The sequence below is a fragment of the Schistocerca piceifrons genome, unplaced genomic scaffold (assembly GCF_021461385.2).
Source record: "Schistocerca piceifrons isolate TAMUIC-IGC-003096 unplaced genomic scaffold, iqSchPice1.1 HiC_scaffold_1887, whole genome shotgun sequence".
Classification (NCBI taxonomy): Eukaryota; Metazoa; Arthropoda; class Insecta; order Orthoptera; family Acrididae; genus Schistocerca; species Schistocerca piceifrons.
This window is the reverse complement of record NW_025727775.1, coordinates 21,249-32,162: the sequence shown is the minus strand read 5'-3', so window position 1 is coordinate 32,162 and position 10,914 is coordinate 21,249. Positions and strand designations below refer to the sequence as shown.

Sequence of the window (10,914 nt, the reverse complement as noted above, 5' to 3'; positions counted from 1 at the left end):
TTCAATTGTGCCTTGTCTGAAACTAAACTCTTAATGGTTGCTGGTAACTTATTAAAAATATGTCTTGCTGAATACTGGACTTCTTTCTGGGCAAGAGTAAGTGATTTTAAATCTTTATATGTATTGTTCTTATTCCTAGTATTGATACTGTGTACTAAGCAGTTAGTTGGAAAAAGAGATGTATTATTTACAACAAACTTCATTAAGGAATAAATATACTGAGAAGCTGTGGTTAATATGCTCAGTTCCTTGAATAGGTTTCGACATGATGTTATTGGATTTACGCTACTCATTACTCTTATTATACGCTTCTGTACTCTAAAAATTTGTTCTCTGTTTGTGGAGTTACCCCAAAATATGATACCATATGACATAATGGAGTGAAAATAAGCAAAATATGCCAGTTTTTTTTATGTTTATGTCTCCTTTGTCTGATATCATTCACATTGCAACCACAGACTTGTTTAGGCACTTTAGCCGTTCGTTAGTATGTTTCTCCCAACTGAATTTATTATCAAGTTGTAATCCCAAGAATTTTACACTCTCAACTTCTCCTATCGGAAACTACTTTTCATGTGTCAGCTAACAAATTAAATGAATTCTTCTCTGCACCTCTGAATACCAGCACGGCTGATAATTACCGTCCACAAGAATCCTCAAACAGGATAACTAACAACGATACCTTCCATCTAAAACATGTAACAACAAATATGGCAAGAAAAGCAATAATGAGAATCTCTTCTGATGCAATAGGCAATGACAGTATCGGTATAACCATGATTAAGAATGTTGCCGATATCTTAGTACCTGTCTTAACTGACATATTTAATTTTTCCCTTGTGAACGGAATACACCCCACTGCATGGAAAAGAAGCTTAATTCGACCCATCCCTAAGATCGAAAACCCGCAACTGCCTGCTGTTTCCAAAGCACTTGAATATATTGTTCATGACCAAATCACTGAACATTTGCATGAATTCAGCCTATATGACAAATTTCAATCCGGTTTCCGTAAACATCAGAGCACAAACACTGCTCTAATTAAAGTAACTGATGACCTGAAATATGCCATCGACAATCAAAAGGCAACAATATTGATGCTACTGGACTTCAGCAAAGCTTTTGACACTGTTAACTTTGACATATTGCTCAGAAAAATGCAACAGCTTAATTTCTCTGATAGTGCAATGAGATGGTTTGAAATCTACGTAAAAGACAGACAGCAATGTGTTGTCTGCGTAAATGAAAAATCTTCCTGGAAACATGTTTCCTCGGGAGTGCCACAAAGATCAGTCTTAGGACCACTTTTGTTTTCTTTATATGTCAACGATATTTCGTCGTTTCTGTCTTCCTGTAAATATCATTTCTATGCCGACGACCTCCAGCTCTACCTAAGCGTCAGACCTGAAGATGTAAACACTGCAATCGCTCAGATGAATGATGATCTGTCTTCAGTAGTGACATGGGCGAAAAATCTGGGGCTTAAACTAAATGCAAAAAAGACGCAAGTAATCTTAATAGCCCATCAGAAAGTAATAAATTCAGATTTCCGCGAACGGCTACCTCCTATTCTGCTCGACGGTACTCCAATACCATATCAGAAAACAGTGAAGAACTTCGGTGTAACTTTGGATGAGCATCTCAACTGGGCGGAGATTACAGTCGCAGTGTGCCGAAAGACGTCTGCTTGTCTCTATGCTCTCAAAAAGTTTCGGAACATATTTCCACAGGACTTGAAATGCCAGCTCGTGCAAGCACTCGTTCTACCAAACCTCCACTATTGTGATGTGATTCAACAAGGCATGAGTAGTGAAAACAAAAGACGGCTAGAGCTAACCATGAATGCCTGTGTGCGTTACACCTGCAACATTCGCCGATATGATCATGTTAGTGCTTCATACTCTGAGCTAGGGTGGCTGCGGCCAGACAAATTGCGTGACTACAACACTCTATGTCTACTTCACTGACTCCTCATCGCGCAAGCACCCCAGTACCTTGCTTCAGAGATTAAAAACCTGTCATGCCATCATAATCGAAACACGAGGTCACTCTTATTTGGTATCCTAACTGTGCCCACTGACAAAACAAAAACTTTTGCAAACTCCTTCTCAGTTGCCGCTGTCTGCCCCTGGAACAAACTGCCCCTTACCTTGCGCAAAATCCAATCTCCTGCTGCTTTTAAGAAGAAGTTGAAGCATTTCCTACTATCATCCTCATAAAGTTCTCCACAAAATTAATGTACAAGGGCAATCCTCTCATCTGTCAAATAGCAAAGCTAGCATCTCCTATCTTGTTCCTGAGTTGCCTTCCTCTTCATCTATCTCTATTAGCCACGCAATCTTCTTTTCCTTTATATTTCCTTAATTATGTTTCATCATGTCTCTCTATTCTTCTCCTCCCTTCACCATCAGTCTCCCTCATACTCCCTGCTGCCAGCACTCCTATCTAAAATCTGTCTCTTCAATAATGTCTAATTATAACAGTACTTATGATCTAAGAATATACACTCTATATGTATGTATTTTTCCAGGTGTACCTTTCTAATTGTTTATTTCACTTTTTGTACTAGATGTAGTTTAACATGCCTACTAAAACATATGAATGTAAAATAAGTAGAATGCCTGGTTAGATGTAAGAGGGGGCCTGATGGCCCTAATCATGCCAGGTTAAATGAATCAATAAATAAAAATAAAAATAAATAAATATTTCCATGTCATCATATTTTATACACACACCAGAAGGAAATCTGTTGGAAGTTCTGAACTGCATATAGTGGGTCCTTTCAAAGTTTAATGACAGTGAATTGGCTATGAACCACTTATTAATGTCAGTAAAAATTTGATTAGCTGCCCTTTCTAAATTTATATTTGATTTACTATTAATTGCAATGTTTGTATCATCTGCAAATAAGGCAAACTTGGCATCTGGTAATGTAATAGATGACAGGTCATTAATATACACAAGAAATAGTAGTGAACGTAGTATGGGACCTTGGGGAACATCACATGTAATTTCTTCCCGGTCAGTTGATGTCTGATTGCCTACTGCTGAAGTGTTACGTAATGACACCCTTTGTTTTGTATTAGTAAGATATGGCTGAAACCACTTTGCAGTACTACCAGTGACGCCATAATATTTTAGTTTACTTAAAAGAATGCTGTGATTCACACAGCCAAATGCCTTTGACTGGTCACTGAATATACCAGTTGCCTCTAATTTGTTGTCCAATGAATTAAGGACATTTTCACTCTAAGTGTAAATAGCTTTCGCAATATCAGAACCCTTAAGAAACCCAAACTGTGACTTTGACAGTATGTTATTTTCACTAAGATGCTTAAGTAGACGCTTGAACATAACATTTTCAAAGATTTTTGAAAAAGTTGGCAAAAGTGAGGTTGGTTGGTAATTTGACGGCATTTCTTTGTCCCCTTTCTTGTGGAGAGGTATAACTTCAGCATATTTAAGCCAGTCCGGGAATGTTCCTGTGACAAGTGATTGATTACACAAATAATCTAAGATATGACTAAGCTCACATGAACACTCTTTTATTAATTTTGTTGATATGTTATCATAACCACTAGAATGATTTGATTTCAAGGACTTTATGATGGATTCTATTTCTTTGGGTGAAGTAAGTGTCAATTCCATTTTACTGAGATTGCTTGTGTGCACTGGTCTCAGATAGTCCATTGCATTATTTACTGAACCTGACAACCCCATGCTATCAGTAACAGAGACAAAATACTTGTTTAAATAGTTTCCAAAACAACATGCGTTCGTTACCAGGGTTTCATTTATTTTTAGAGCTATTTGTTCCTCCTCATTTCTGGTCCTACCTGTCTATGACTTAACTATATCCCATATTGTTTTTATTTTATTGCTGGATGTATTTATCTTCTTCTGATAATGCAGGTGTTTAGATTTCTGGATAACCTTCTTCAGTATTTTAGAGTAATTTTTGTAATGAGCTATAATGTTAGTATCAAAGGTGTCCCTATGTATCAGATGGAGTTTCCTTTTTGTCTCACATGATATCTTTCAGATTCATATCTGTGTAATGGATCGTGTACACACGTGTCTGCCTTGTAAATCCATGAATGAGTTGGCCTCTCCACAAACAACAACCAATGCCTATCCTCTGGACTTACCCCTTCAACCTCTGCTTCACTCTGTGGTAAATATAATGCCTTTACTACGTGAATAATATCCCGCATGTACTGTGCTAACAGCTCACTGTTTTCTTATACCCACCAGTAGTCCCTTTGCACTAATTCCTGCAGTATCTACAGAGAAGGTATCAGTTTCCTACACAAATAGCCCCAAAATTCACTAAGGCTACACTGTGCTATTCTAGCTGTATTATCAGAACACATTAACTGCCCTGCATGCTTTGGATATAGCAACTTATAAAAGTGTTGTCCTGTCAATCCACAGTTTTCACCTTGTTCCTGTAACTCATCTAGCGACCACAATAGGTGCTGAATCTGACCTAAAGTGTTGACTGACAATTTTCTACACTTGTAACAACCCAAGTGAAAAATTAGGTAAATTACCAAACAAATTAAGGCACCATCAGTCTGCTGTATTGTCTCGATATATACTGCAGAATAAGGGATGTGGCCGGAGTTACATGTGATAATCACTGATGGCCCTTGTCAAAGATAAAAACTTATTTATTGATTGTCATCTTGAAACTACCTGGCAGATTAAAACTATGTGCCGGACCGAGACTCGAATTCGGGACCTTTGCCTTTCGCGGGCAAGAAGCTCTACCAACTGAGCTACCCCAGCACGACTCACGCCCTGTCCTCATAGCTTTACTTCTGCCAGTACCTCGTCTCCTACCTTCCAAACTTTGCAGAAGCTCTCCTGCAAACCTTGCAGAACTAGCACTCCTGAAAGAAAGGATATTGCGGAGACAGTTGGTAGAGCACTTGCCCGTGAAAGGCAAAGGTCCCGAGTTTGAGTCTCGGTCTGGCACACAGTTTTAATCTGCCAGGCAGTTTCATATCAGCGCACACTCCACTGCAGGGTGAAAATCTCATTCTGGAAACATCCCTCAGGCTGTGGCTAAGCCATGTCTCCGCAGTACCCTTTCTTTCAGGAAAGCTAGTTGTGCAAGGTTCGCAGGAGAGCTTCTGCAAAGTTTGGAAGGTAGGAGACGAGGTACTGGCAGAAGTAAAGCAGTGAGGACGGGGCGTGAGTCGTGCTTGGGTAGCTCAGTTGGTAGAGCACTTGCCCGCGAAAGGCAAAGGTCCCGAGTTCGATTCTCGGTCCAGCACACAGTTTTAATCTGTCAGGCAGTTTCAGAATGCACATTCTGCTGCAGAGTGAAAATCTCATTCTGGAATTGTCATTTTGTCAAAGACAAAAACTGTTTGGCGATTCTTCAGAGTTACTATCCAAATGTTGCTAAGTTTCATGGTCTCTACTTTCCTATTACAATTTTGCCTATGTTTATGTATTTCAATGGCTTCTCTCCATAACTGTGGATAATAGTTCATTGTTGTAGATAAAATTTTTTGTTTCAGAAAACTTCACTTTGTGACTTCCTGGCTGAAGAGCATGTCCTGTTAAAGCCAATTTGACTATTTTCTCTAATTTTCAAAGACTTTTGGGTTCCTTTATCCATGTATCCACACTTCTCTTAGTTGCTCCAATATAAACATGTACACAGAATTTTATACATGCCACATGCTAATAGAGGAGGGCGTTTATCCACAGACCAGAGTGCTTGACGTATTTTCTTTGTTGGTGTAAAAACCAGTCTGATGTCATGTTTCTGTAAAATCTTTTCGATCTGATCTATTACTTTTTTAATAAAAGGCAGAGAAACTGTATTTTTCCACCGTTGTTTTTTATGCTTGTCCTTCGACCTTCCATTATTTAGTCATAGAATTCAGGTTACTTCTTTCCCTGAGTAGTCATTTTTCTGGAAAGCATTCTGTAGATGTTTTAATTTAGTGTACAGGTATTCCAGTGTGCAGATCCTTTTGGCTCTATTGGCTGCTGCCAGTTTTCACGTAAACCATGTGCCAAACAACATGTAGCCCGCTGTGTGGTCCATGGTGGTGTCAGTCTCTTGAGCATGTTGATATGATTGTCCACATTCATCTCATAAGAGCTTAGTACACACTGCTTCTATGCTTCACTTAAATTTTATCTTGCTTTCTCATTAGGTGCAGTGCATCAGTCCAAATGCCAGGATGATAGCAGACAGACGACTGTACATTGTGTTGGTACCTTTACTGCCTCCATATTTGCTATTAATATTAATAATTTATTCATCTAAGAATCATTTTACTCTGTTGATTTCCTGCCGTTCTGCTGCACCCCTTTTTTTCATAATCAAATTTCTGAAACTGTTACTAAAATAAATGGTGAGACATCATAATTGTTGTATTACTTGATCTTGGAGCACAGAACTTCTCCATGTCTGACATCTGCACCACGTGTCACATTGCAGTGAGGCAAACAGTTTCAGTTGGTCTGTATGTGGTTAGAGTGTATTTACCTATTTCTGTTTATTAACTTTGTCTCTTAACTGTGAAAGAACTGTAAGTAAAAATACATAACAGATCAACATAAATACATAGTGATATTTCGTCAGTTGACTGCCTCATAACTAGCATAATTCTGTTGTTAGTCGCCGATCTTTCAAAGTGCCGCCGTGCAGTTACACGCGTCCTCTACATGCAACGCTGTCTGTCAGCCATGCAGCAGCCACGCCACCTAAGCGGCCAGCGAGCCAGCGGCCGCTAGACTTGGACTCAGTGCTGATTTGACTGTTACAGTGTACACACGTTTTACTTTGTTTACTTGATCTGCGACTTACATGTATTGTGTCGTCCTACAAATATATTTGTTCAACTTGACGTTATAACAATTGGTGACGAAGTAGTGAATTTTTCTTTTTTTCATCGTTGACACACATGTTTCCATGGCTACTTTAGAGCAACTATTGCAAGGTCTCATTGAACAGCAAATGCTGATCACATCTGCAATTCGTGATTTCGTCGCGGCGTCCAATGTGGGGCGTCTCTCGTCGTTGTCTCTACCTCCTTTTCCTCCTTATGGATAGACGGCGGAAGAATGGTCTGATTACGAAAAACATCTTCGACAGCACTTCTTGGCATTTCATGTCGTGGACGACCAAACATGTAAGTCTCTGTTCCTTTCATGGATTTCACCTCAAATGTATCGGTTGTTGTCGCAGTTGGCTCCTTTGAAAGATCCTGCGTCTTTGTCCTTTGCTGAAATGTGCTCACTTCTGTCCGTATATTTTCAAAAGCATACACATGTGGTAGATTCTCGTGCTGCCTTTTATCATTGTCAAAAACAACCGAATCAATCCTATCGTGCTTGGGCTGCTGAACTTCATGGCCTCAGTCAAAAGTGTCAATTTGTTACTGACGTTCACAAAGAATCCTACGCCAACTCCATGGTACGGGATGCTATTATCCGATCAGTGCCCGACAAAGAAGTTAGGCAATGTGCCCTTCAGTTGGCAAATCTGACTCTAGATGAAGTCCTATCCATTGCTCAGTCTTTTTAAATTTCTTGCGCCGCTGGAGCGCAAATAGAGGGATGGGATGACCTCGGGGAAGTGCAACCTTTGTGTGCTGTTGACGAAGCATGCGGCGTGTCCCCACCAGCCGATGTGGCTGCAGTATGCTCCCAAGCCCAGCTTCGGCCTAACCATAAACAAACCTCTAAGAAACTGAAGCAAAACCCACCGCAACTTCCTTCATGTCCGCAGTGTTTTACGAAACATTCATGGGAGGATTGTCCCCAACGTTGGGCCGTGTGTTACACATGCAAAAAGAAGGGTCATGTGTCATCCGTTTGCAATTCCGACCACATACCTGACGTTCATGAACGTGACGCTGATTCTGCTTCTGTGTTGTCTGCAATGGTACTTCTTCCCTTTCAGGGAAGTCATTCCTCACTGTCCAAATCCTTGGTCAGGATGTTCGCATGCAGGTGGATACTGGTTCTGCTGCCACTATCATCAATTCTCAGACTATCTTCAGTTGGGTTCTCCAGTCCTATCACCTGTCACTAGGCAATTACGAACGTACAATAAACAGAAGATTTCTCTCTTGGGACAATTTAATGCTGAGATATCTTACAAATCTGTCATTCGCGCTGTTCCCATTATTTGTGGTCGACCATAGTAATGCGTAGAATTTTTTTGGTTTCGATACCTTTCGCGTTTTTGGGTTCTCCATAGATGACTCTGTCAATGTCGTCTCTGATGCTATTCCTTATGCTCACTAGGATTCCTTGTCGACGACATTTTCGTCCCTTTTTTTCTCCTGGGTTAGGCCGTGCAAACGACTTTGAAACTCATATCACGCTCAAACCCACTGCTCGGTCTAAGTTTTTTCAGGCTTGGCCCATTCCTGTGGCCCTTTGTGATCGGGTCAAATGGGAGCTGGATCGTCTCACTGCTTCAGGGGTCTTGCTTTCTGTCACTTCCAGGGAGTGGTCCTCTGCTGTCATTGTTGTTGCTAAGCCCAATGGTGATATTCGTCTCTGTGGCAATTTCAATGCCACTGTAAATGCTCAATGCCTCATCGACGCTTACCCTATGCCCCGACCAGAAGAATTGTTCACTAAACTTGCTGGAGGCCAGTATTGTTCTAAACTTGACCTGTCAGAAGCTTATCATCAACTTCCTCTCGACGCTGCTTCCCGGCAGTTCCTGGTCCTTAATAGGCCTTTCGCCCTCTATCAATACCAACGATTGCCATTCGTGGTTGGCAGCACCCCTGCTCTCTTTCAGCAATTCTTGGAACAATTATTGCTCCCTGTCCCTGGGTGTATAAATTACATGGACGACATTGTTGTCACTTGCTCCACCACTGAAGAACATCTTCAGAATCTCCGCACACTTTTTCATGTCTTACAGACTGCTGGTCTTAAGTGTAGTCTTTAGAAATCAAAATTTTTTTCACGCATCTATCATGTACTTGGGATTTCAACTCTCTCGGGATAGTATTCGTCCGCTTCAGCAAACTGTCGCTGCGATCGACGCCCTTCCTCGCCATACATCTGTTAAGGAACTGCAGGCCTTCTTGGGGAAAATCGCATACTATTACAGGTTTTTACCGTCTGCAGCTTCGGTGACTCAGCCGTTGCATCGCCTGTTGCATAAAAACGTGCCCTTTCACTGGTCTGCGTCATGCGATGCGGCTTTCCAGAAATTGAAGAGTATCCTGAAACAGGCCCCATGTCTGGCTACTTATCGACCTGGCCAACATCTTGTTCTTGCCACGGACGCCTCTGAATATGGGGTTGGTGCAGTCCTTGCACAAGAGTTGACTGAAAATCATGATTAACTTAAAAATTATGATGGCACATTTACTATGTATACCAAGCAGAAATTTGAGAGATTTTTCAAACACTATTTCTGAAATCCATTATGTATCATTTCTATTTTCAAATCCATCATATGTTTTACCAATAAGTGCAGATTATGTCTGGGAAATTTCAAAATTAAATGTCCTGCTACTGTGTCACATTTGCAGTTTGGGCTACGATGACAGTGAGTGGTAACATAAATTCTGGTAGACAATCTATTACTTTGGATATGAAGTATGTAAAATTTATTTTGCATTAGCTTGAGAAGGGAGAACCCTTGCATGTGTCAGTTTCTGTTTATATTTAGGAGTACTTCAACAGTTCAACCATAATTTTCCTGTCAGTAGTGGGTTGTCTGACCAGTCCGCATTTTTTGGGACACCGAATTTGATTTATCAGTTTCTGCTGCCTCCCGTTATACTGCTCTGCACATCCATAAATGGGCGAATAAAGCGTATATGAAAAGAAAAGAGAATCATTTTTATGTTTGGCCTGTCAATTTCTAGATCACACTCTAGTTTTGAAATTATAGAAATGAACTATTGTCATTGTTTTGCATTGTTTTCAAGGAATTTATTTTTTCTTCTGCAGTATTCTAGACATTGGACGTAACTGTTCCTTGTAGGGACTGTATGGAAAGTATTTTTTTTTTTTTTTGCCTTAGTCACACTTTGTTTCTTTTCTTACAACAACATGGCAGAGACTAAGCAAGAGTATTTTTTGGTGGAACACTCAGACAGCTACAGCTCGACGTTAAGTTAAGGTTGTTGTTGTTGTTGTTGTTGTTGTGGTCTTCAGTCCTGAGACTGGTTTGGTGCAGCTCTCCATGCTACTCTATCCTGTGCAAGCTTCTTCATCTCCCAGTAACTACTGCTACCTACATCCTTCTGAATCTGCTTAGTGTATTCATCTCTTGGTCTCGCTCTACGATTTTTACTCTCCACGCTGCCCTCCAATACTAAATTGGTGATCCTTCGATGTCTCAGAACATGTCCTACCAACCGATCCCTTCTTCTAGTCAAGTTGTGCCACAAGCTCCTCTTCTCCCCAATTCTATTCAATACCTTCTCATTAGTTATGTGATCTACCCATCTAATCTCCAGCATTCTTCTGTAGCACCACGTTTCGAAAGCTTCTATTCTCTTCTTGTCCGAACTATTTATCGTCCATGTTTCACTTCCATACATGGCTACAGTCCATACAAATACTTTCAGAAACGACTTCCTGACACTTAAATCTATACTCGATGTTAACAAATTTCTCTTCTTCAGAAACGCTTTCCTTGCCATTGCCAGTCTACATTTTATGTCCTATCTACTTCCACTATCATCAGTTATTTTGCTCCCCAAATAGCAAAACTCCTTTACTACTTTAACTGTCTCATTTCCTAATCTAATTCCCTCAACATCACCCGAATTAATTCGACTACATTCCATTATCCTTGTTTTGCTTTTGTTGATGTTCATCTTATATCCTCCTTTCAAGACACTGTCCACTCCGTTCAACTGCTCTTCCAAGTCCTTTGCTGTCTCTGATAGAATTACACTG

General features: G+C 40.4%; 1 non-coding gene across 1 annotated transcript; it reads left to right on the top strand.

The window, feature by feature from the left end:
• The first annotated feature begins 5,207 nt into the window (after nucleotides 1–5,207).
• On the top strand, nucleotides 5,208–5,282 carry Trnas-cga. The gene has a single exon. It is a non-coding gene; the product is annotated as a tRNA-Ser (tRNA).
• The last annotated feature ends 5,632 nt before the right edge of the window (nucleotides 5,283–10,914 follow it).